This window comes from Myotis nattereri, assembly GCF_964212035.1.
Source record: "Myotis nattereri genome assembly, chromosome: 18".
In the NCBI taxonomy this organism is placed as follows: domain Eukaryota; kingdom Metazoa; phylum Chordata; class Mammalia; order Chiroptera; family Vespertilionidae; genus Myotis; species Myotis nattereri.
The window spans coordinates 18,879,828-18,891,785 of record NC_138093.1 but is presented as its reverse complement, the minus strand read 5'-3'; the positions used below and the strand labels follow the sequence as shown (position 1 = coordinate 18,891,785).

Here is an 11,958-nt window from a genome sequence, read left to right as displayed (position 1 = left end):
AAAATTTCACTGGATTAAAACAATTTTAGGAGTTTAGAAGATTAAATATATATAATTTAAATTTCAACATAATATCAGATTTAATCTTATTTGTATTAAGTCTCAACCCCCTGAAAAATGTTACTATTACATAACAATAACATAGCAAAAACTTTTAAACAGTAAAATCAGGAAAAAGGAGCTTAATTCACTAGCTAAAATCCTTACAGAGTTAATTTGGGAATAAAATCCTTTTTTTTCTTCCTCACTGCATAACCATATTATCTTTATTCTACTAGTAAATAGGCTCAATCTGAAGGGAGAAATCATTCTCTATATCTTAAATGTTTAGCCTAATCAGGGAATTTAAAGCATAAAAATGACTTCTTATAGATTAGTTTTTATTGTAAACACTTCAAAGCTGCTCTTCCCCTTTTTCTGCCAAATGTTTAATTATACCACTAAAATGAATTTTGGGGGAGCCCCTTCATTTTAAACTTATTTTTAACTGAAATATTGGTGAAATACATTTAAGTTAAAAATTCTATTTTTTAAAAGGGAACCTTGAAGGGGCTTTACCAACCTAGGTACAACTATTAATAGGTCAAAGAATTAATAGGTTGCTTGGTTGTAATGGAAGTTACTGGCTTCCCCTAAACAAATTAAGTTGGCATGTTTGCCTAGCAACAGCCGCTCAAACCTTCTGTTGTGGAAGGTTCCCTAGTAGTGAAAAGAAGAGAGGAGGAGGAAAAGCAGGGGCAGATTAATGTTTTTCCTAGCAGGGGACTGAGGCCTGGCTGTTTGAGGTGGGAGATAGCCTTTAGGTTAGCACACGCTAGCCTAATCCCTCTGTGGTAGCTGGAAATTTGCTCTTTGTAGGACTGGGGCTACTAATTAGTAGGTTGAAGACAAGGTTACAGATTTAGTTCACTTCAAAGGCAGTTATTTCCAATCAATAGGAAAACATCAGTGGGGCTTCTAAAAAGAAGCTGAAATCCCAGTAGCAGGAGGGTGGTAGCAATTAAAAAGAACTCTCCCCTGCTCAGAGTTAAGGAAGGTGTGTGATGTACTATTTACAGAAAATATAAAAACACTATCTGTCATAGTGACTGGATTTTATCACCTTAAGGGCAGAAGCGTCTCTAAATATAGCACAGCACTTTCCTTGGTATTGGTGATGCAGGCAGTGAAGAAAGGATGGGAAAGCAACATCTCTGCGCTCTTAGCCAAGATCTGGGGCAAACACACACACACACACAACACAGAAATGGGGATGACAGTGCAGAGGACTATTAACTGGGTGCTTATTTGAGGACGATCTCGCTTCTCTATTCTAATAAAACCATTTATTTTGAAATTAGATCTGCATCGTATGAAAAGCATTCCATTTCTCTCACTTCTTAAAAGCTAGGACCTGGCTAAACTGAATGGCCTTGCAGGGGTCTCCCATTACCCCGAAGCAGCATGGCTCCTTCTCCATAAGGGAGAAGAAACTTTCAGCCATCTCGAGGTTGGCTCTCAGGTCCGGGAGCCATTCCAGGGGCCGAATCTTTTCCTGTCCCCGCTCTGTGCCCCTTGCCGCCCGCCCCCCCGCCCCCCCCCCTTCCCCAGAGAGCTCTTCTCTTCCCAGGGGCCTGGGGACACCTTCTGGGGCAGCAAGTGTGCAGGCCTTTGGGCCGCTTCGCCCCGTTGCGAGGCCGAACTCTTTGGGGACTCTTGCGAGCGGTGGCTGGGGCAAAGCTGTTGTGATAGAGAATCTGGGTAAAATGAAGTGAGAACAAATGCTTCTGGGGCGGGTGAGGCGACCCGTGGCAAAGCAACAAGAATGGAGGGACAAGGGCTGCGAAAGCCACGCGGGTAGAGGTAGTGCCGGACGAGAGGGCAACGTCGGGAATTTTCCAATTCACCTTCGCCGTCGGGCCACCTGCTGGCTGGGCGCGGAGGCGCTGGGGGCCGGGCCGGGCGGACCCGGGACCAATTCTTCCGCTCCGGCGCGGTGCGCTCGGGCTCCGGGCGGTGCGCGTCGCCCGCCTCCCCGTCGGGCGTGGCGTCGGCGGACGGTGACTCAGAGCGACCCTCCCGCGCCCGCCCCGCCTCTGCCGACTCCGCCCTTCGCTACCCCCGCCCTCCGTCGGCCACGCCCTCCGCTGGCCACGCCCCGGAAGGTGGGGCCTCGCCCTGGTCCCCGCCCAGTCTCCGGGGCGGGCGCGGGAGCCCGAGGAAGAGGAAGGGGACGAAGACTAGAGCGACCGGGCGGAGGAGGAGGAGGAGAAGGAGGAGGAGGAAGAGGAGGCCGACCAACAAGATGGCCCCTGCTGCCCAAGCGGCCTCCGCAGCAGCAGGTGGGGGGCCGCAGGCGGCACTGGCGGTGGCGGCGGCCGGGGCCCGGAGGCCTGGGACAGAGTCGGAGTCGACGGTGGCGGCGGCGGCGGCGGCGGCGGCGGTGGCTGCCGCGGCGGTGGCGACGGCCGCCGGGACTCGGAGCTGAGAGGAGCTTCTGCTCGGACCAGCGCGGTGAGCGGCGGCGGCGGCCCGGGCTCGGTCGGGAACAATGGGCAGCGGCGGCGAGGAAGGGTTTGTCCCCGCCCGTCCTCTGCTCCTGGGCCGCGTCCGCCCGCCCGGCCGGCCTCGGGCCCCGCCGGCGGCCGGGGACTAGTTCGTGGCCAGCGGCCTCTAGGCCTCGGCCAGCCGCCTGGAGGGCCTGCGGGGCGGGTAGGCCGTGGGAGGTGCGGACGCTGCTCGGGACCTGGGGAGGGCGAGCGAGGCTGCGGCCGGAGTGAGGGAGGGAGGGGGCCAGCCGGCTGCCCAGCTGCTCCGAGACTGCGAGGCCGGTCTGGGAGGGGACAGCGCCCGGGAAACGCTGCTGGACCCCCCCAGTCTGCGGGGTGGGGGAGGTGAAGGCGTCTGTAAACAGGCGCCGCCTCTGCCTCCCTGCTCCTCGGATCTGCTCCCTTCCCCGGCCCAGGGGGGTTTACAGCGTCTCTTTCCCTAGAGATCGATCCAGATAGTCGTCTTTCTTCCTGGTGGCGAGAGAGGGAAATCGTAGATGCAGGTGTCTTTTTTAAAAAATGTAAGTGCAGCACCAAAAAGTGTGCACGGTGGAAGGTGATGGTTAGCTGGCAGGATGGACAGGGATGGAGGTCTGGAGCCCGGCGCTCCCCTTTACGCATCTCCAGGGATCAGTTATCGCTAAACATCGGCGACGCCCACGTCCCGGTGCGAGTGGAACGGGGCGCTTTGGGAGCGCTCGGGATGAAACTCTTGACGTCCCAGAATAGTCCCTGACGCTGGAAACAAAGCCGCTTGCCGGCGACGCAAAGACGAATTGTAATGTTTGAATAGAAAGAACTTTTCTTCGCACGAACCGAACCGTTGTGCATTATTAATGTGCCGCCTCAGAAGCAACAGCCACTGGCGTGAAATGGACCCGATGGAGCGAGCACGCCTTCCTTCAGGAGGCAGAGTGGTTGGTCCGCAGGCTAGAACTTCTTGTGTCCTGTCTCATGTTCTAATTTTGTCTTTCAGTAACTCCTAAAATTATTCAAGACCAACCCTTTCCTCTGAGCTTGACGTTTGGTTTCTAAAGCATATTTTATAAGATTCCAAAAACGTTATTGTAATTTTTCAAAAACTGGAAACAACTGTTCTGTTTTGCTGTTTAAGCTTATCAAGAAACAGGTATTCGTTATATTTGTCCCATGGTAGTGGTGTCTGAGACTTCCACAGGTAACTGCTACCTCTCTTAAACTTAATTTTTAAAGGCACCTACCACATCCATTTCCAAGTGAGGGGGGCAAATGATTCAGGTTATTTCTATTACATTTTCTACCTGGGTGTGCAGACATGATTATATTAAAGTTGTTTGCAATGCATCTAAGAAGATTGCTTTCCACTCTTTAAGACTAAATTGTGTGGTTCATCTAGTTGGTATTTGTAAAAGGAAGGTTGATCTGTGCAGCGAACATGCCAGTTAGTATCGTCCTAAGAAGTTTTGGGACCATAGCCCAAGAATCAGATTTGCATTTTCTTGGTAATGTCTTTAGGGTAAATTGCTAATTAGAATTGTTGTCCATGTCTGTTATAATTCAAAGCATTTTCAGGTTACTGTATATGAAGTTTAATGAGCTGCCCTTACTAGTCAGCCCTTAGTTCTTGTCTAAGAGTTGACAGTAAATAGACTAGCAATTGGATAAACCTGGAGGTTGAACTGTCTTGTTTGGGATTGAAGTATAGTGGGTGAATATGAATGACTTTCATTTTATGTGTAGCATAAGTAACTTGTGGATTTTTTTTACTTTTTAAGTGATGGGGAAAGAACAACTTTCACATAGCTCTTGCTAATGTGAATTTCCTGAGAATAAGTTTTAGAAAGGACACTTTTAAGTGCTCAAATCCATGATTTTTTTTTTTTTATGCTGAATTTTGATAGGTCAGTACACGATACAAGGAAAGTATGTTTCAGTGATTCTTACATTTTTCTGTGCTGCTAAACCTATTACAACAATTTTAGTAACTTAAGAGCTTTGCACATTGTAAGTAGTTGTGCTTTGTTATGAAAAAATCTCATCATGTTGTTGTTGAAGGACTAATTTGCCTCATACCTAATGTCATTTTTCTGAAAACAAAGTTTTTAAGTGTTAAGGTATTGTGTTTGAAATTGGATGTTGATCCAACAATTAATTTCTGGGTTGAATCTCTGTTTAACATTGAAAAGTGTCTTTAGAGAATTAAGTTTTTATTTATGTCAAAACTTTTTTATGATATGATCCCTCAGCTGTCATATCTTCATTTTCAATGTTTATTCTGATTACTTCAATTCAGAATTTCTCAAGTAATAGTTAAGAATTTTCTTTTAGCCCTGACCGGTTTGGCTCAGCGGATAGAGGGTCGGCCTGGGGACTGAAGGGTTCCAGGTTCGATTCCAGTCAAGGGCATGTACCCGGGTTGCGGGCACATCCCCAGTAGGGGGCTTGCAAGAGGCAGCTGAATTGATGTTTCTCTCTCCCTCCCTCTCCCTTCCTCTCTGTAAAAAATCAATAAAATATATTTTTTTTAAAAAGAATTTTCTTCTAAAAAATTTTGGGACCATAGCTTAAGAATCAGATATGTATTTTCTTGGTAATATTGAAAGTCAATATATGTTCGATTCATTTGAAAACATGTTTGGGTTTGTGGGGTTTTTTTGTATAGAAAATTACAGTTTTTCAAAGCATATTTGTTGAATGAATAAAAACATTCTCATTTAATTCTCCTACTTAGGCTGTAATATTCTCAATTTACATATGAAGAATCTAAGGCTAGGAGAAGCTAAGTAACTAGCAAAAAGGCCACATAATTAATAGTTAAAAAGTTACTCAAACGCTGGTCCTGTGACACAAATTAGAGGCTTTACTATGGCTACCATATATCTCAAGGTTAAACTTTGAAGAATCTTGTTTTGACCACCAGCTATGTCTTGTACTACTGTATTTGCCTTTAGCCCAGATATCCTTTCTATTATCATTATTTGTATCCTGCCAAGTATTTACTTATAAGTTTGAGAAAGTATATATTCATGTGAATTACAAAAGGCACATTTATATTTGCTTTTAATAGGTCTAAATGCTTTAGATATAGAAACTCATACCATTTACATAGAACAGATCTGTGGAATTGCTATAATTGTGTCATGGCTTTAATTTGTTATGTAAGCAATAACTAAGGTGTGCCTTTGAAATAGTTTATGAAAATTCAAAAATAACTTTAGTAACGTTCAATGTTGTTTAATGTTGGGTCAGCCAACATTTGAAATTCTTCATTTTTTAAAAGCCATAGACCATTTAGAATTCTGCAGCATTTATTTTTTAAACCTCTAAATCTTAGGGCTTGAAATGGAGTTTGATGGGGTCTAATCAGTCTACACTTGATTATATCTTGCAAGTGCTTGGCATCCAACAAAGTGAAGAATAAACTGATAAATGATCCTTGTTTGGTGGACACCTCGGAGCAAGCTGTTCCTTGGCAGGGTATACTGACCTGGTTTCGCTTTGGCCCTGTCAGTGCTCAGGAGTTCAGGTATTTTTTTGGGTTGGATTCCAATGGATTTAAATTCTCAGACTGACCTGCATCAAAATAGTCACAGATTTCGAAATCAGCCTGTTCTGCAGGGTCCTCTTTAAGATCTCCTCTTTTGTTTAATCCTGGAGTCTAGTCTGGATTTGGACTAGCCTTAGAGGTTATAAGATTAATTTGTCAGGTGCAAAGGGATTTTTCTCCAAAGTTTCTTACATTTTCTATACATTTTCAAGTGTGAAGTTTACTAATCTGAAATGTAATGTTGCCCTGCATTTACATAGGACAGGTAGCTCTAGCAGGTCTAAATGCTTAGTTAGCTCTAGCATCTTTATTTATATCCATATTGGTCATGCTTATGCCTGTTTGCTTTTCATATAATATTAGAGACTTCTGATAAGTGCACATGTTTTCCTGATTGGTTGAAGTTCAGGAAAGGAATTATAGTAAAAATTTTGAGTTCACCTTACATGTGCAGTTAAGCTGACAGAAATTGCATTCTGTCACAGAGGAATAAATATTCTAAGATTAATTTATATCTTTCTTTGAGATTATTTACAAATATATGTCAGCAATTTTCTTTTGACATTTATCAAGCATTTTAGTCCTGATGTCACCCCACTCCTCACTGTTTCTGAGAAAATATGGTAATAATTTAACTTGTAATGCATTTTAGCTAAAAACCTCCAAGATCTAAATAGCATTTGACCATGGTAGCAATGTTTTGAAGAGAATTCTAAAGGGTTCAATTTTATATATCTTAACATAAATGTTCTATTGAGGTTTAATTCACACAACATAAAATTAACGATTTAAAGTAAGCAGTACAGCCCTGCCGGTGTGTCTCAGAGGGTTGAGTGTTGACCCCATGCACCCAGAGGCCGCAGGTTCAAGTCTCGGTCAGGGCACATGCCCAGGTTGCAGGCTCTGTCCCAGTGATGGCGAACCTATGATACGCGAACTCATGTTTTTGGTTGATTTTTCTTTGTTAAATGGCATTTAAATATATAAAATAAATATCAAAAATATAAGTCTTTGTTTTACTATGGTTGCAAATATAAAAAAAAATTCTATATGTGACACGGCACCAGAGTTAAGTTAGGGTTTTTCAAAATGCTGGCACGCCGAGCTCAAAGGTTCACCATCACTGCTCTATCCCCAGTAGGAAGCCTTCAGGAAGGAGGCAGCGGATTGGTGTTTCTCTCTCATCAATGTTTCTATCTCTCGCTTCCTCTCTCTGAAATCAACTAAAAAATTAAAGTAAACAGTACAGTGGCAGTACATTCACAATGTTTTGCAACTACCACCTCTAATTCCATAACATTTTTATCACCCCAAAAGGAAATGCTATACTTGTTAAGTGGTTATTCTCAATCCCCTTCCTCCCGTCTCTGGCTACCACCATTCTATTTTCTGTCTCTTTGGATTTAAAAGAACATTATTTTGAGCCAAAATCGAGGGAGAGTACCATGTATCATTGAAATTGCAGAAAAAATCTTGGAATATGATTGTTAAAAATTAAAACCCACTCATTCTTTTCATGCTTTTCCAAGTACAGTAGTAGGCTGTTGCCAGGTACTTTTTATGGAAGAGAAGTTGGAAGTCACAGCAATTTGCACTTTTAGTTTTGATCATTCTGAAGGAGTTACACTCAAACTCAGACTCATTTGTATTTCTTCATTAGGTTGTGAGACTTAACTAAATTTCGATGTTACATTACACATGTGAGCGATTTATTGTCCGTTATCTGCGAATTGTTTGCCTTTTGGTTTTCTTAATGTATACAACAACTTTGAATATTAACAGACTTATTTGAGATTATATTGGGAAATCATTGTTAGATTGATAACCTTTGATCCTACCCTTATAAATCTAACTTTGTGACTATTTTATTCAGCCATGTTTTAGGATATTTAGATTTTCCTGAACTCTGCTTTTATCCCTTGTTGAATAAATCTTAGAAACCTTTATATGTGACTCATTCCAGAAACATAGACACTGTTACAGACGCGATTGATTTTTTAGCTTTTTTGGATTGTTTTAGTTGGTTGATTGAGGGAGAAAACAACTAGGTTTTTTTTCTTTTTAGAATAACATAATAAATTTGGACTTCTGTAAATTTAACATTGCTACTAAGTTCAAAGTTTCAATTTTGGGCTTTGAAAATATTCTTTTATCCTTATCTTAAATTCAGAATGGTACTTTCCTAGTTTATTGAAATCTTAAAATGTATGGTGAGAAGTGAAATACAGATTTCATGTTATTAGTAAAGATTTGTAATAGGTTACAAGAGGTCTAAGTGGAAAAGAAGAATTTAGCCTGACCAGGGTGGTTCCAATGGTTGAGTGTTGACCTATGAACCAGGAGGTCAGGGCACATGCCCAGGTTGTGGGCTTGCCTCCCCAGTAGGGGGCTGATCAATGATTTTCGCTCATTGATGTTTCTGTCTATCTCTATCTCTCCCTCTTCCTCTCCCTTCCTCTCTGAAATTAATAAAAATATTTTTTTTAAAAAGGAAAGAATTTAAATTTTGATACTAACCTTCCCCCTTCTAGGGAAAAGTTATGTAATTAATAAAGTTAATTCTAAGAACAACTTAAGAAGTGATTAAAAAGAATTACATAAGACTAGGACTCAATGCAGTAAAATTTCTGCATTTTTTAAATAGTGACTTTTTTCGGGAAAATATCAATTCTTTATAATAATTTGTGTTTTTACATATAACTCATTAATTTTTATAGTAACATTTATTGGAAAGCTAGTGTACTATATGTAATCATAAAAATAACGTCTTTTTAAAAATTTATCTTTTTCGAAAGTATTTCAGATGTTTCCCTCCCCAGCCCCCAAAAAAATAACATCTTTAAGTGGGTGATGTTTAAAGATCTGTGCTTGAAAATATGATTTAGTAGAAGATTTGTGAATGAAACCGGATTGTTATATTTTTAACTTTATTATAGAACAGTATTTTATCTATCCAGGTTCCAGTTTAAAATAAGTTGATAACAGACCTTTAACTGTCACAAAATTAATTAACTAAATCATCTGATTAAAGTATTGGCTTAGAAAATCTCTTGCTTTGTAGGTAATTCTAAGAAATTTGATTGTCTCTTTTCTAATCCCATAGCAGATTAAAAGATGCAAGGAGGGTGACAGGAAAAAACCAGGTTAGCTTGGGGCCATTTGATGTAGGCATAGTACCTCATTAGACTCTGATGAGTACTATGCCTATAGTGTATGGTTAATTATTGTGTTGTGCTATATAACTTATTCAAAAGGTTTAGAGAAGAATAAGAAAGAAAAAGATGACTCCAGATTTTTAAGAGTTCCTGATAATAAATTTATTGTGGGAAAATGTTTGTAATTTTGGGAATCAAAAATATGTACAAAGTATATTAGAACATAGACTTTGGAGTCATATGTAGCTAGGTTTTCATCTTTTATCATTTAAGCATTATGATTCATCATCTCTAAAAACAGAAAGGGTAATACCTTCCTTTAAAGATTGTTTTGAAATTTAAATGAGATAACATATGTCTTTAGTATACTACCTGACATCTAGTACCCAGTCAATAAATGTTATTTTCGTCCTTAAATCTGTTTGACCAAAAATCATTTTAGGAAGATACCTAGAATATTTGAAAAAAGTTCTGCTGTAAAATGTTAATATTAAAGCTACATATAAACTTTGTACAGTTTAGCATTAACTGTGTGTGTATTTTATCAAAAATAAAATACTATTCTGGTTTTCTTCCCACACCAGTCTTATTAATATAGACCTGTGCTATTCGATATCAGCCACTGTCTACATGTGGCTACTTATTTTTAAAAAATTTTATAGATTTTATTTTTTAAAAATAGTTTTAGATTTATAGAAAAAATGCACTGAAAGCATACGTTTCCATATACAGCCAGCTTCCCCAGTTACCTCTGTTAACGTCTCACATTAGTGTGGTGCAGTTATTGTAATTGGTGAACTAGTATTGGTAAATTATTTCTAACCAAAGTCCATAGTTTACATTAGGATTCACTCTTTGTGTTGTATAGTTCTATGGGCAAGATTGTTTTCTTTCACTTAACAATGTATATTTAAGCTTCTTCCATGTTTTCATGACATGATAGTGCATTTCTTTTTACTGCTAAACAATACTCCATTGTATGGATACATTTAAGTTTTAATTAATTAAAGTCAAATAAAATTTAAAATTTAGTTACTTACTTGAAGTAGCCACATTATAAGAGCTCAATGGCCACATGTGGCTTGTGGCTTTTATATTGGAAACATATAGAACATTTTCATCATCTCAGAAAGTTTGGTTGAAGAGTGCTGTTGTAAACTATTCCCCAAAGGTTCAGTCCTTCATTTATAGTCACTCTCACAAAGAATTTACCTATTTACATGGCCTCAATTTGTCCTCAAGCCTACGATTTTCTATGCTTTGTCACTTACACTGCTGGCAACCTAACCTTGAAATAATTAAAAACCCTTTACTCTCCCAAAGCCCCAGACTTTCCAAATGTTGCCCATTTGTAGTGTGGCTTCCTCATTTTCCTATCAGGGCATCATCTTTTACTCCACTCTTCATTGTTCCCAACCTGGAGTCATCCTTTTCTTTCTTATTTTGCTCTAAAACTTTTGAATATTTATCAAATATATATAGATCTCAGAGCTAATAAATGGCATAACTAAGATTAGAATTTAGATTTTCCTATTCTAGTTCTCTCCTAAGATCCCCATTATTTGGGGTTGCTTTTACAATCACTGTTGAAGATAGAATCAGTTTGAAAGCGATTACTGAGGACTATTTCATTAAATACTGAGTAATTTAACATATACTACTTACAAATCAAAAGTACAGAGGCTATTGCTATAGATTTAATAGTGATATATTGTTCTTTAAACAATTAGAATCTTAAATGAAGGCCCTAGCTGGTTTGGCTCAGTGGATAGAGCGTCAGCCTGGGGACTGAAAGGTCCCAGGTTCAATTCCAGCCAGGGGCACACGGGTTGTGGGATTGATCCAGTAGTGGATCAATCAATTGGTTGCAGGAGGCAACCAGCCAATGATTCTCTCTCATCATTGATATTTCTCTCTTTCTCTCTCTCCCTTCCTCTCTGAAACCAATAAAAAAATGTTTTTTTAAAAAAGAATCTTAAATGAAGAAATTTATCCTACTTAGTGGATTTTTTCTTTAATTTATGATGGAAGTTTTTTCCCTCCAAGTGTGACCCATTTTAGATAACAAAAAATTAATTTCCAGTACTAATACAAATTGGCTGGTAAGGATAAATAGAATTTTTTTTTTAAATATATTTTATTGATTTTTTACAGAGAGGAAGGGAGAGAGAGAGAGAGTTAGAAACATCGATGAGAGAGTAGCATCGATCAGCTGCCTCCTGCACACCTCCTACTGGGGATGTGCCTGCAACCAAGGTACATGCCCTTGACTGGAATCGAACCTGGGACCCTTCAGTCCACAGACCGATGCTCTATCCACTGAGCCAAACCGGTTTTGGCCAGGATAAATAGAATTTAACTGAACGTTATTGGTATCCGAAATTCTCTGTTGGTGCTAGTTTTACATTTGGATTCTATTCAAACTACTTTTTGATCTGTAGAACCCAAATGGGTTGCCACATGAACTTGTATTTCCCCAAACTCATCATGTTAAAGTTTCCAGAGTTTGAAAAATGGAGACCCTCATATTAGTCTGTGTTTTCAGGTGGGTTGTACCTCTACTTTTGCTCAAAGTAGTCATGCTGTGTATGATCTGGATTTGACCTTTTCTGCATACTGGTTATGCTTGCTCAAAAGTCCATTTTCGTGGAGACATTCTGTTAAGAGTGGTAGTCTTCCATATTTAAGTTCTATACTTAAAAAACACACCCTGGATTTTAATCTTCATTTTGAAATACTTCCCCTATAG

The 11,958-nt window shown here is 40.0% G+C and overlaps 1 protein-coding gene across 1 annotated transcript in view; it reads left to right on the top strand.

Moving 5' to 3' along the window:
• Positions 1-2,246: 2,246 nt before the first annotated feature.
• The window catches only part of RC3H1 (ring finger and CCCH-type domains 1), a 61,031-nt gene continuing 51,319 nt past the window's right edge, over positions 2,247-11,958 (top strand). The window contains exon 1 of the mRNA XM_081111873.1: positions 2,247-2,493. The gene's annotated coding sequence lies outside the window, so the exon portion shown is untranslated. The remainder of the gene's footprint in view (positions 2,494-11,958) is intronic.